Below are 13,607 nucleotides of genomic sequence, written 5' to 3'. Positions count from 1 at the left end.
ACCGGCAGAAATTGTTTTCACCCATAAACAGAAGGATTAGTTTACTAGAAAGGCAAACTTCAAGTATTTATAGACAAATAAGTTTGGACACCAAGGAATTTCCAAAACCGAAAATATTCTTAAGATGTTCATTAAAGCACAAATTCGGTTTTCATAATTCCTGGAAATGCTCTGTCCAAAAATAATGATCGAAATCTCTCGGAAAATAATTAATTAGTAAATGCACATTACTAATTCTTATTTCCCTACAAAATGAAGTTAAATACCTTAATTAAAAGATTCTTAACTTATTTATGTTTCGATCCTGGGATTCTCTTCCCTTAGCTATTAAGGAATAACTTTGAACAATTAAATAATAAACATTCATAGCACGTGTTCAAAGTATGTCGACATCCTTACTTTGTAAGTTCTGTTTCACACTTAAAACCTTGAAACCGATTTGCCACACTTCCAAACAAGTTTGGAATTGGTTCATCTGACTTTCAATATCTATGCGATTGATCAAATAACATTCAATCACAATCATGGGTTTATCGGTTCTACCAAAACAATTTTCAGTTCTATCTTCCATGTGAGTACTGTGCATAGTCACACTAGCTTTCCAAAATTCGGTTGACTAGGTACTAGGATCGGTTCCCCATATATATATGGTATCTAAATTATACGTGTTGCACATGTCCATAAGATCGGTTCCTCTTTGCCCAAAAACGTGTTTCACATGTTCATAGGATCGGTTCCCCTTTCTGCTATAAACCTTGTTGCACCTCATACAAGGATCGATTCCCCTTTGTGTTTTACTGCACCTCTTACTAGGATCGGTTCCCCTTTCCCATATTTGGTCAGACATAAAATCAGAAACCCGATCATACCATCTCAGGTGATTACTTAAGATCGGTTTCACTAATAAAAGTCATACCAATACATAAGTCAGGCCTTTGTGAATAGTTCTACCAAGAACACAAACGAGTCTGAACGGTTATACTCAATCACACATATTGGTTGTTTATGAGATATGCAATGAATAACAAAACCAATAACGCCTGGCAATTTCCTTTTCAGTTCACAAACAAGTTTATGAACTTACTTCCTTAGAACACATGTAAAACATTGTTCCCTAGGATGAAATCCTCACCTCATACCCATACATAATCACAATAGCATTCAAATGATTATGGAGATGTCTTATCTACAAAGTTTAATGGTTAAGCAATAAACCTCGTATTTTATTCCTTAATACTATGTCTATCTAGAGTTCAAATATGCTTCGCATTTTTGTTTTCAATATGCACGACTTGAAAGATACGTTAGGGAATGAAACAGTTCAAGTCAAATATCACTAACCTCAAGTGGAAGGATGATTGTTGTCGTTGTAGCTCCTTGCTTCTTCACATCTTCAAGACTTCGCAATACTTTTAATGTCTCATATCCTAATACTTTCAAGCTAACCTATACGAAGTTGACTCTAGTACATAATCAAGCGACTCTTAACATGAGTTTTGATTCAATAAAATATGACAATCAAACTTGACATACCAACGCTTGGTGGGTTCAACCGAGCAATGCTCTAACAACCGGAAAATCGTTTTCACACATCAACAATCATATTCCAAACAGTAAAGGAATAAATCTGTTTGGTAACTACTCTATTCAATATTTGGCAGAAGATATGTTGAGTTTTCAACAAAGGATCTTATGTTTAATCTAATAAACTCCTTTGTCTAGTTAGATTAGTCCGAAACTTAATTACCGAAATAATCAATTTGAGGATTTGAAATCAAACAATATTGAACTCAAATATTAACTATAAAGTGATGACGATCTTAATAACTAGATAATTATAAGTCTACTAATGATGAACAAAATCTAGTTGGATCCCAACCGATCAAGATGTGTGCACAAAATTCACAAGATACAAAAAATAATTAGATAAATCTTATTCGTCTTCAATCTTCGATTAATCTTTAAAGTACCTGCACACAAAAACTTGAATCCTCTTGTGATCAATCACGCACAGAACTGAGTCTGTTAACAATGGATTATCACAAGATATCTTTAGATCTAACAACAGTTCTAAACATCCCGTCGATACTTTGATCTAGTTTGAGTGACCCTTGTGTCAGAAGAAAAGGCTCTCAAGAATAATCAAACTATGTGCAATCAAAGTTTCAACAACCATAAGTCAATCAAATCAATAATCGAAAAATAAAATAACAATACAATTATCTGGTTTCCCACCAACAGTACTCATAGAGCTTCTTGATCGCACAGAAGTCTTTAATCGAGTGGTCGTTAGAGGTTTCGCCTAATTAGGTTACTTTCCTCTCCGGATAGACGGCTCCACCAGAAACAACACGAATGAAGTTTTCCTGGCTCTTAAGATAGTTTGCAATAAATGCAAACTCAAGTATTTGTAGACCAAGGTTGTTTGGACAACAAGGAAATTCCAAAACCGAAAATATTCTCAAGATATGCATTAAAGTACCTAATTTCGGTTTTTCTATTTCCAATAAATGTCAACCAATATTTTCGAAATCTCTCTTAGAAAATTTCTATTATTAGTTTAACACATTAACTAATAATACTTTTCTAGAATATATGCTCTAATTGCTGGTAATTAAAACATATAAAATTGAAAATCATAATCAAAAGGTTTTCAATATTTCGGTTTGGGATCACCTTGAGCACCAAGGAATATCTTTGAACAATTAATGATAAGAGTTATGCACATGTTCAAATAATGCCGACATCTAAAAGTTTCCTATCTTAGCAGACCCTAATTCCATATTCATACATAACATAAATAAATATGTGAGTATTGGAAACTCGTTTTTACTCTTGGGACTGGTTATACCATGACTCCCAAACTAAGTTAGGATCGGTTATACCATGCTTCAAAATATAGGTTATGAACGGTTATACCATGCTTCCCAAAACTAGTTAGGGTCGGTTATACCATGCTTCACAATATAGGTTATGAACGGTTATACCATGCTTCCCAAAACTAGTTAGGATCGGTTATACCTTGTCACACAATATAGGCTATGACCGGTTCTACCTTGATTCTCAACATAAGTTAAGATTGTCTCTACCTTGTCATCTTGCATTGGTCATCCAAATAATATTCAATAAAGAACCTGACTAACACACTTATGATTTCCCTTTCGATTTATGAAACAAGTTCATACATCTACTTCCTTAAACCAATGTAATAATACATAGTTTCTTAGGATGAAATCACACATATATCCCACACATAATCAAATATACATAAATTGTGTTAATATTTTATTTACGAAGTTCAAAAGATAAGCGTTATACTTCGTAATTCAATATAATTCCTTGACACATTGATCATAATGTTATGACCAAGTCTAATCACTAGAGTGTTATGTATAGCTTCGCATGTTATGTTTTCAATATAAAGAGACTTGAAAGATGCATTAGGAATGGAAACAAGTCAAGTCAATATTACTAACCTCAAGTGGAAGAATGATGTCCTCGTTGCAGTCATTACTTCTCCGCATTCTTCATGTCTTTAGAGTAATACTTGTAAGTCTCAATATTCCTAGACTTTATTTTCTAACCTAAACGAAATTGACTCTAGTAATTAATCAAGCAACTCTATATGAGTTTTGATACTAAAATATGAAAACCAAACTTGACATACCAACACTTGGTGGGTTCAACCGAGCTATACTCTAACACCAGCAAACCTTACGAATCCGGAACACTAACACTCAGTTAGCTTAGAAGCCTGGATTTCTAACCACCTCTCAAGAACAAGCCAAACAAATCAATGAAGATTTTAGATATCTATCTTGAGGAATCAAAAAGTTTGAGACAAAGAGAACTTTACGATTTGTATCTATCTCGTTCCTGATATGAGATTACGAAAACCTCAAAGATCAATAAGAACATGAACTATCAGGTGAAATATAGTCTAGCCTGGCTTCACGAATCCCTAAGTGAAGTCTTTAAGTCGTAACCTAATTGTGTTTCACAAATCAAACCTAGGTTATAAAGGATGACTTTATCTTAGCAACTAGGACACAAAAGTATTAGGGGTTAAGAAATCATGTTGCAAGAGTTTCTCTATTTATTGATTTTCAAGGGTCTAGGTAACTTTAATTTCAAGCTAACAGATTCAAGCAAACACTTTCTTAGTTTAGATGGAGCTCTTATTAGGTTTTCATGTAATCATGTGAGAACTCCGCCTTGATATTAGATAGAAGAATATATACATTATGGTCCAGAGTTTTGGAACCATGTACGATGATAGTCCATGTTGGCAAGTATGCCTTTCAAACTTACAAGCATAATTGGTGTTTATTAACACTCAAGACTTAAACCGTGATTCACAAACATAGAGTGATGTTCCATATTTTCAACCTTTTTAGAGTGAAGTTCCTTTTCCAGTTGAAAGTTAATTTTTATTGATCGAGGTTCTTCTATCAAGAAATTAATTTCTTCTTATGGAGTAGGAAGATTACCTTGTACGGAATAGTCAGACCTGTTAGATTTAAGAACTCATGAACATAATAAGTAAGATACTTAGCCTTACAATTGAATATTGTTGATTGTATGTTGTATTTTGGTTTATTAATATTTTTTTTGTATCAAATTTGGTGTTTATTCATTTATTTTTATATAGGGCCTTTCAGAACTCGAGAATTTTTATTCATTAATGCATTTAGCAAGGTTCTTCATTTAGCCTCTTTGCCCAAATTGGGACATAAGAAAATTATTTTTTTGGCGAGGTAATTCATTTATGGAATATTTATTTATTGATGTTACATTGAAAGAACTTGAAGAACGAAGAATTCAATAAGAAGTTGAAGTGTCAAGTGCATCAAGCATGATGGATTTTGAGTTGGAAGGTTTATTTTATTGAATCCGTATGTATTGATAGTTTTATCACTAAAATTGACAAAGGGGGAGATTGTTAGAGCACTGCTCTGCCAAACTAGCAAGTTTTGTTATCTCAAACTTGTTGTCAATGTTAGATGCATAAAATTAAATCTTGGTTTCTTGTCTACTAAAGTGAGGTCTCGGAGTAGAATTAAAGTATAATAGTTGATTATCAGACATCACTGAATAACCATTGAAGATTGAAGAATGGAGAACAAATGAAGACATTTGTGTTAGAGCATAGCTCGGTTGAAATCACCAGGCATTGGTATGTCAAGTTTGGTTGTCATATTTTAGTATCAAAACTCATCTAGAGTCGCTTGATTAAATACTAGAGTCAACTTCGTTTAGGTTATACTAGAAAGTCTAGGAATGTTGAAACATACAAGTATTACTCTAAAGACCTGAAGAATGAGAAGAAGTAATAAACTACAACGACGACATCATCCTTCCACTTGAGGTTAGTAATATTGACTTAAACTTATTTCATTCCTAACGTATCTTTCAAGTCGTGCATATTGAAAACATAACTGCGAAGATGTATATACCATACATTTTGTATATAATACTCTAGCGATGAGACATGATCATAATAATATGATCATAGTATTAAGGAATTAGACTACGAAGTATAACACTTATCTTTTGAACTTCGTAGATATGACATCGACATAATTTTGTATATAGTTTTATGATTATGTAAATGGGTTATGGCGAAGATTTCATTCTAGGAAACAATATGTTACATTTTTTAAAGGAAGTACATTCATGAACTTGTTTCATGAATCGAAAGGGAAATCAATATATTTATTGGTCCGTCTATTCATTGCATATTCTTTGGATAACCAATATGTGTGAGTTGGTAGAACCGATCTTAACTCAGGTTATGTATCTTGGTATAACCAATCACAATACCTAGACTTATGATTTGCTATGACCGGTCCTGGTAATTGGTGTAACCAATCCTAAGTAATCTCCATGAGATGATCGATCCTTGTAATTGGTGTGACCGATCTTTATAATTGGTATGACTGATCATAAGTGTGTTTGACCGATCCTTGTAATTGGTGTAACCGATCCTAGTGACTGGTGTGACCGATCATAAGTAGATACCATGCTTAGTAGGTAAAACCGATCCTAGTGATTGGTATATATAAACGATCTGAACCCATGTATGTGACTTGGTAGGACCGATCACAACTAACCATTGTGACTTGATATGACCAATCACATAGTAGTCTTGGAAAACTAGTAGAACAAATTCTAAACTTGTTTGGAAGTGTGGTGGAACCGATTCCAATAAGCAAATCCATGTAAATATGAAATAAAGGTTTGCAGTGAAAAGATGTCAGCATACTTTGAACACGAGCATTAACTCTTATCATTTATTGTTCAAAGATATTCCTTGGAACTCAAGGTGATCCTATGCCAAAATAAATTAAGAATCTTTTAATTAAGGTTTTTGGTTTTATATGCTTTAATTACCAGCAATTAATGCATAGCTCTAGAGAATAAAAATTAGCAATGTGCATTTACTAGTTGGAGATTTCGTTTGAGAGATTTCGGAAATACTGGAAAAGAATTTATTGGAATTAGGAAAACTGAATTTGGGCATCCATTGCATATCTTGAGAATATTTTTGGTTTTGGAAATTCCTTGATGTCCGAAAACATCAACAACTAAGTTCTTAAAAGAGCACCAGGGAACATCAACAACTAAGTTCTTAAAATAAGATGTCTGAAAACATCAACAACTAAGTTCTTAAAACATCAAAAACTAAGTTCTTAAAAGAGCACCAGAGAGCTCACTTCAACAACTAAGTTTGTTGATCGGAACTTCCAAAAATTTTGTGCTCGATTTAAATAAATGGGAAGTTCTTAAAAGAGCACCAGGGAACTTATGAAATGTATAAAGAATATACTTAATCTATCTACATCATTAACAACTTAAGTATTTTTCTAAATTTGGAATCCTTCTCTTTTTATAGGAATACTTTCGGTTCATATCAAGAAAGTTCATGATAAATTGGTACAAGATGTATTCGAACTCTGTTGACAATAATACTTTGGAAAATCTTTCTTGATTTTATTTCCGAACTTGTGTATATTCACGCCTGTTTTAATCAAATAAAAATACCTTGTTAGGTGTTTCAAAACTTGGAAACTAAGTTTTATTTGATATATAAAACATCTTAAGAACTGATTCTTTTCTCCACAATCAGACTGCGGTTCAAGATGAGTAAAAATACTATTTATATTAATTCTCAACTACAAAAGCTAGAAACTTATCTTCCCTCTGAGACTAAGTGATATTTCTCAAAGGAACATAAGAGGAATCAATTATCTATTGAGCTCATGTTTATGCTAATGCAAGATTTTGAAATTGCTCGTGAACAACTGGAAGCTTCTGTAAAGAATGAGGAATGACTCGAGTCAAATCTTTTGAAGTTGATTGTGGAGGTAAATCTTTTGAAGAGGCGACTCAATCATATGAAAGAAAAGAGGAAACTCAAGAACTTGAAAATTGAAGAAACCTAAGTGAACAATCAAAGCACCTATAGGAATTAAGTTATATACTGAGATACTTGATCCAGAAAATAAACATCAATGTATTGATTTATTTCGATATTTTTGTGTAAGGTCTATTTTGAATAAAACTATCAATATTATTTATGAATAAAATTATTATTTTATAATTTTTGTTTCATGTGATAGTTTTCGATTACATAGACCGTGTATGAATGTTTATATTTTTGTTATGTGTTTTCGGTTTATGAGATGTCTGATTTCGGTTTTTATTAACCTTAATATTCGATCTCATGTGATGTACCCTTATGATTTGTGTGGATTTTTGATTTAGCGGGATTAATTTCTAGCCCATGTTGGTAGGCTTTATCAAAGGATCATATGCTTTATCAAAGGGGAAGATTGTTAGAGCATTGCTCAGTTGAACTCACCAAGCGTTGGCATGTCAAGTTTGGTTGTATATTTTAGTATCAAAACTCATATAAAGTCGCTTGATTAAATACTAGAGTCAACTTCTTTTAGGTTAGACTAGAAAGTCTAGGAATGTTGAGACATACAAGTATTACTCTGAAGACCTGCAGAATGAGAAGAAGTAATGAACTACAACGACGACACCATCCTTCCACTTGAGGTTAGTAATTTTGACTTGAACTTGTTTCATTTCTAACGTATCTTTCAAGTTGTACATATTGAAAACATAACTGTGAAGCTGTATATACTGTACATATTATATATAATACTCTAATGATGAGACATGATCATAATAATATGATCATAGTATTAAGGAATTAAACTATGAAGTATAACACTTATCTTTTGAACTTCGTAGATATGACATCGAAATAATCTTGTATATAGTTTTACGATTATGTAAATGGGTTATGGTGAAGATTTCATTATAGGAAACAATATTTTACATTTGTTTAAAGGAAGTATATTCATGAACTTGTTTCATGAATTGAAAGGGAAATAATAGGTTTATTGGCCTGGCTATTCATTGCGTATTCTTTGGATGACCAATATGTATGAGTTGGTAGAACCGATCTTAACTCAGGTTATGTATCTTGGTATAACCGATCACAATACCTAGACTTATGATTTGGTATGAGCGGTCCTGGTAATTGGTGTAACCGATCCTAAGTAATCACCATGAGATGGTATGATCGATCCTTGTAATTGGTGTAACCGATCTTTGTAATTGGTGTGATCAATCATAAGTGTGTGTGACCGATCCTTGTAATTGGTGTAACCGATCCTAGTGACTGGTGTGACCAATCACAAGTAGATACCATGTTTAGGTGGAACTGATCGTAGTGATTGGTATAACCAACCCGGACCCATGTATGTGACTTGGTAGGACCGATCACAACTAACCATTGTGACTAGGTATGACAATCACATAGTAGTCTTGGAATACTAGTAGAACCAATTCTAAACTTGTTTGGAAGTGTGGTAGAACCGATTCCAAGAAGCAAATACATGTAAATATGAAATAATTATTTGCAGTGAAAAGATGTCAACATACTTTAAACACGAGCAATGACTCTTATCATTTATTGTTCAAAGATATTCCTTTGTACTCAAGGTGATCCTGTGCCGAAATAAAGTAGGAATCTTTTAATTAAGGTTTTTGGTTTGTATGCTTTAATTACCAGAAATTAATGCGTAACCCTAGCGAACAAAAATTAGTAATGTGCATTTACTAATTAGTAATGGGCATTCATTACATATATTGAGAATATTTTCGGTTTTGTAAATTCCTTGGTGTCCAGTTTGCATTTCTAGCAAACTATCCTAAGAGCCAGGAAAACTTCATTTCATATTTTTTTTTCGTGGAGCCGTCTATTTGGAGAGGAAAGTATCCTAATTAGGTGAAATCTCTTACGACCGCTCGTTTAAAGACTTTTGTGGGATCAATAAGCTCTACGAGTTCCGTTGGTGGGAAACTACAGTGTTATTAGTTTTCGATTTGATTTGATTGACTTACAGTGGTTAAAACTTTGATTGCACCTAGTTTGTTTATTCTTCAGAATCTTCTCTTCTGGTATAAGATTCACTCAGATTAGATCAAAGTATCGACGGGATCTTTAGAACTGTTGTTAGATCTAAAGACATCGTGTGATAATCTATTATTAACAAACTATGTTCATCGTGTGATTGATCACAAGAGATTCAAGTGGTGTTGTGCAGATATTTAAAGGCAATAGAAGATTTGAAGACGAATAAGAATTCTTATTAGTTTTTGCATCTTGTGGATTTAGTGCACAAACCTTGATCGGCTGGGATCCAACTAGAATCCATTTATCTTTGATAGATCTGATTGATTAGTTGCGTGATATCGACATTCTCTATATTTCTCTTTGAGATCTATATTGATTGAAAGTGAATCTAGACTTGACTATTTCGGTAGTTATTGTTTAGATTGATCTAACCAGACAAAGGAGTTTATTAGATTAAACATAAGAGCCTTTGTCAACAACTCATCATAATCTTTTAGCAAGATTGATTAGGGTGGTTACCAAACAGATTCTTCCTTTACTATTTGGAATACGATCCAAAGGATTTGCTATTCGCGTGCAGTAGTCGAAGGCGCAGGGAATTTGAGGTAACTAAGTACCTAGGGGTAGTATGCTTGGTCTCATCTATACGAAGTTGGTGTAGATTTTGTATATCGGCTTAATTCTGAGGGTATTCAAAACTGGACTAGGTTCCAGGATTTTTCTGCATTTGCAGTTTCCTCGTTAACAAAATCTTGCCGTTTCTTTTGCTTTGAATTCCGCATTATAATTATTATTATAATTAAGTAAAATATACAAGTGTGTTATCTCTGTAATACCTGATAGTGATCCTAGAAAGGGTTATGGTTATTACCGAACCTATTATCAAGTGCACACTTTGTTATCGTATCGTCTCGATCTTGTATCCATAGTCAATCACACAAGTGATCTTTTTGTCGTATTTTCTAGATATTGTATTCATAGATGATCACACGAAGTGTGAACCGAATTGTCGTATTGTCTCGACTCAGTCCATAGACGATCATATTCGTAAGAGGACTTATAGGTTGATAAATAAAAGATTGTGGTGTATTTGGGTACCCTCGTCTTTTCAATTTGTAGAACTTCATCGACAAAGAGGTATATGAAGACTAAACCATCATATTTACTCACGGTATTTACCATTCTATCTTATGAGACTATGTCGTATGATTTTAGTAAATTTAATATTTCAAAGAAGAAATTTCGAGTGAATCTTTTCTTGATAAATCTCTTGAAATATGATTCAAGCAAAGAATGTTCATAGATCCTTAACAATCATGGTTAAGAACAATTTATTGTCCACAAAATATTTCTGTTTCAAGTGATCATTTAGAAATTTCCCAAGCAATGATACTTATTATCTATGGAAATCGGGAATGTTTCGACTTGCTTAAAGAGAGTTTCAGAACAATCTGAATTCCGGATACATGGTAGGTACGAATCCCCAGTACACGTACCTTGTTAATTTGATTTCGGGAATATGCAGAGGTACACATACCCAGTACACATATCTCAAGGGCGTAAGTTCGTGAACGACCAAGGTATGCATACTCGATACGCATACCTGAAAAAGCGGGGGTCTAACAACACCACCAAATATTTCGATTAGCAATATGTATGTACTAACTCCGAAATACTTTGATAGAGAATCAACTAGACAGTCAGAATCAATCTAGATAAAAGTATCTCAAGGAGTTAATTTCTCTCTTTTGATTTGATTTTTACTCAAGCTAAAAACAATAGCGAGTCTTTATCAAATACAAGGAATACTTGGACGGTACCAAAGACCAATGTCCAAGGATCAATCAATATCAATCAACAACCAAAGGTTGGATTTCCAATTGATGATCACGAACGCAGAACCTGTATTATTTCAATTATATAAAATATAATGCGGAAAAGAAATAACACAGACACCAGAAATTTTGTTAACGAGGAAACCACAAATGCAGAAAAACCCGGGGACCTAGTCCAGATTGAATACACACTGTATTAATCCGCTACAGACACTAGCCTACTGCAAACTAACTTCGGACTGGACTATAGTTGAACCCCAATCAGTCTCCCACCGATCCAAGGTACATTTGTACTCCTACGCCTCTGATCCCAGCAGGATACTGCGCACTTGATTCCCTTAGCTGATCTCACCCACAACCAAGAGTTGTTGTAACCCCAAATCACAGACTTGATAATAAACATATCTGTCTCACACAGAAAAGTCTATAAAAGGATAAATATGTCTCCCACAGATAAACCCTAGGTTTTGTTCCGTCTTTAAATATAAAATCAAGGTAACATGAACCAATTGATAATCCGGTCTTATATTCCCGAAGAACAGCCTAGACTAATCAATCACCTCTCTACAATCCTTCCTGACTACACAAGAGGATTGTCGAGGAATCACAAACAGTGAGACGAAGATGTTTGTGACTTCTTTATCTTGCCTATCGGATAACTCTCACGATATCAATCCAATCAATCGATTGTACTCGTACGATAGAATATGCAAGATCAGATCACACAACTACAATAAAGTAGTATCGGTCTGGCTTCACAATCCTAATGAAGTCTTTAAGTCGTTAACCTGATTTTAGAGAAGAAAATCAAATGTTAATGGAGATCGACTCTAGCGGGCGCACTAGTGGCACACAGACGTGTGGGGATTAGTTTTGCACAATGCTAGATGTCTCCTTTATATAGCCTTCAAATCAAGGTTTTGCCTTAGTTACAAAGAAATCCATATTCACCATTAGATGAAAACCTGATTTAGATTCAAGCTAATATTTCTCAACCGTTAGATCGAAAAACCTAGCTTGTTACACACATTTTGGTAGACGTTTACTGGGTTCGTGAAAACCATGCCCAAACGTGTGCGTGTATGTTGGTTCAACATAGTAACCCAAAAGGTTAACCATATGAGCATTTCAAATTAACCTTGTTCTTCTTCACCATAACTAGTTCAATTGACTCAAATGAACTAGTTAATGAGTTGTTCAATTGCTATGAGATCTTATGTAACTACACAAGATACAATTGAAACAAAGATGATTCGATTCGATTGAATTGGCTCATGAACATTATAACCAAGGTTTGCATAAAGCATTCCTTAGTAATTTAATGTTTCATGTTCAGAGCACATCATTATATCATAACCTCTTAAGTTCACAAACAAGTTCGCGGACTTAAGTTAATCAGTTGAGTTTTCCAAACTCAGCAGAAATTCTCGGGATGAGAACTTCCGCCAGTTCGCGGATTTAGCACACAAACGAGTTTTGGAAAATCCCAGCAGAAATTCTCGGTCGAGAACTTCCGACAGTTCGCGGACTTGGCAAGCCAATTCCATAATTCTCCCGATTTCTCTTGATCAACAAAGTTCGAAAACTTCGGTTCAAGGAATACATGGTTACGTAATCTAAACTTTCATTTCAATAATTGATACATTCTCAGAGGATGCTATGTAGCCGTTATTCACAGACCGATTCACGTCATAGAAATTCTCAAAGTGATTGAAACTTTTCATGACTTTCGTCACTAGGTGAAGATAAACTTGATCAAAGCAAAACGTTTTACCAACACACGATTTCGAGATAAAAGATAAGCAATGAATGCTCAGCTCGAAATGTCAAATGTGTATGATCTAGTATATATAGCATACGACTTTTGTCTCATAAGAAGTAGGAGATAGAAGAGATATACTTTTGAGTGATAGATAAGTTCAAGTCTCCACATACCTTTTTGTTGATGAAGTTCCACGGCTCCTTGTATAGATCTTCGTCGTTGTATGATGAATCACCATGAAGTCCTTGAGCTCAACTACACTTTTCTATCCTAGTCCGAGACTTAGCTATGTAGGCTAGAAATCAAGACTTATAGTTTTGATCACTAACATTGACAAACATGCTTTAGATAGCAACGCATGCGAGGTTGACCGAGCTATGCTCTAACAATACCTACCCAGTCTGAAATTAGCAGAAGCTCACGAATTTTTTTCCAAACATGTTTAGCTTTGCTACAATTCTCATAAACACGTCCAAGACAATTTTATTTACTGAATCACTCTGTATTTGTGAATCACGGTTTAAGTCTTGAGTGTTAATGAACACCACTTATGCTTTTAAGTTCAAAAGACATACTT

Source organism: Papaver somniferum, chromosome 3, assembly GCF_003573695.1.
Source record: "Papaver somniferum cultivar HN1 chromosome 3, ASM357369v1, whole genome shotgun sequence".
Classification (NCBI taxonomy): domain Eukaryota; kingdom Viridiplantae; phylum Streptophyta; class Magnoliopsida; order Ranunculales; family Papaveraceae; genus Papaver; species Papaver somniferum.
The sequence above is the reverse complement of the archived record's forward strand: the minus strand, read 5'-3'. Positions refer to the sequence as shown.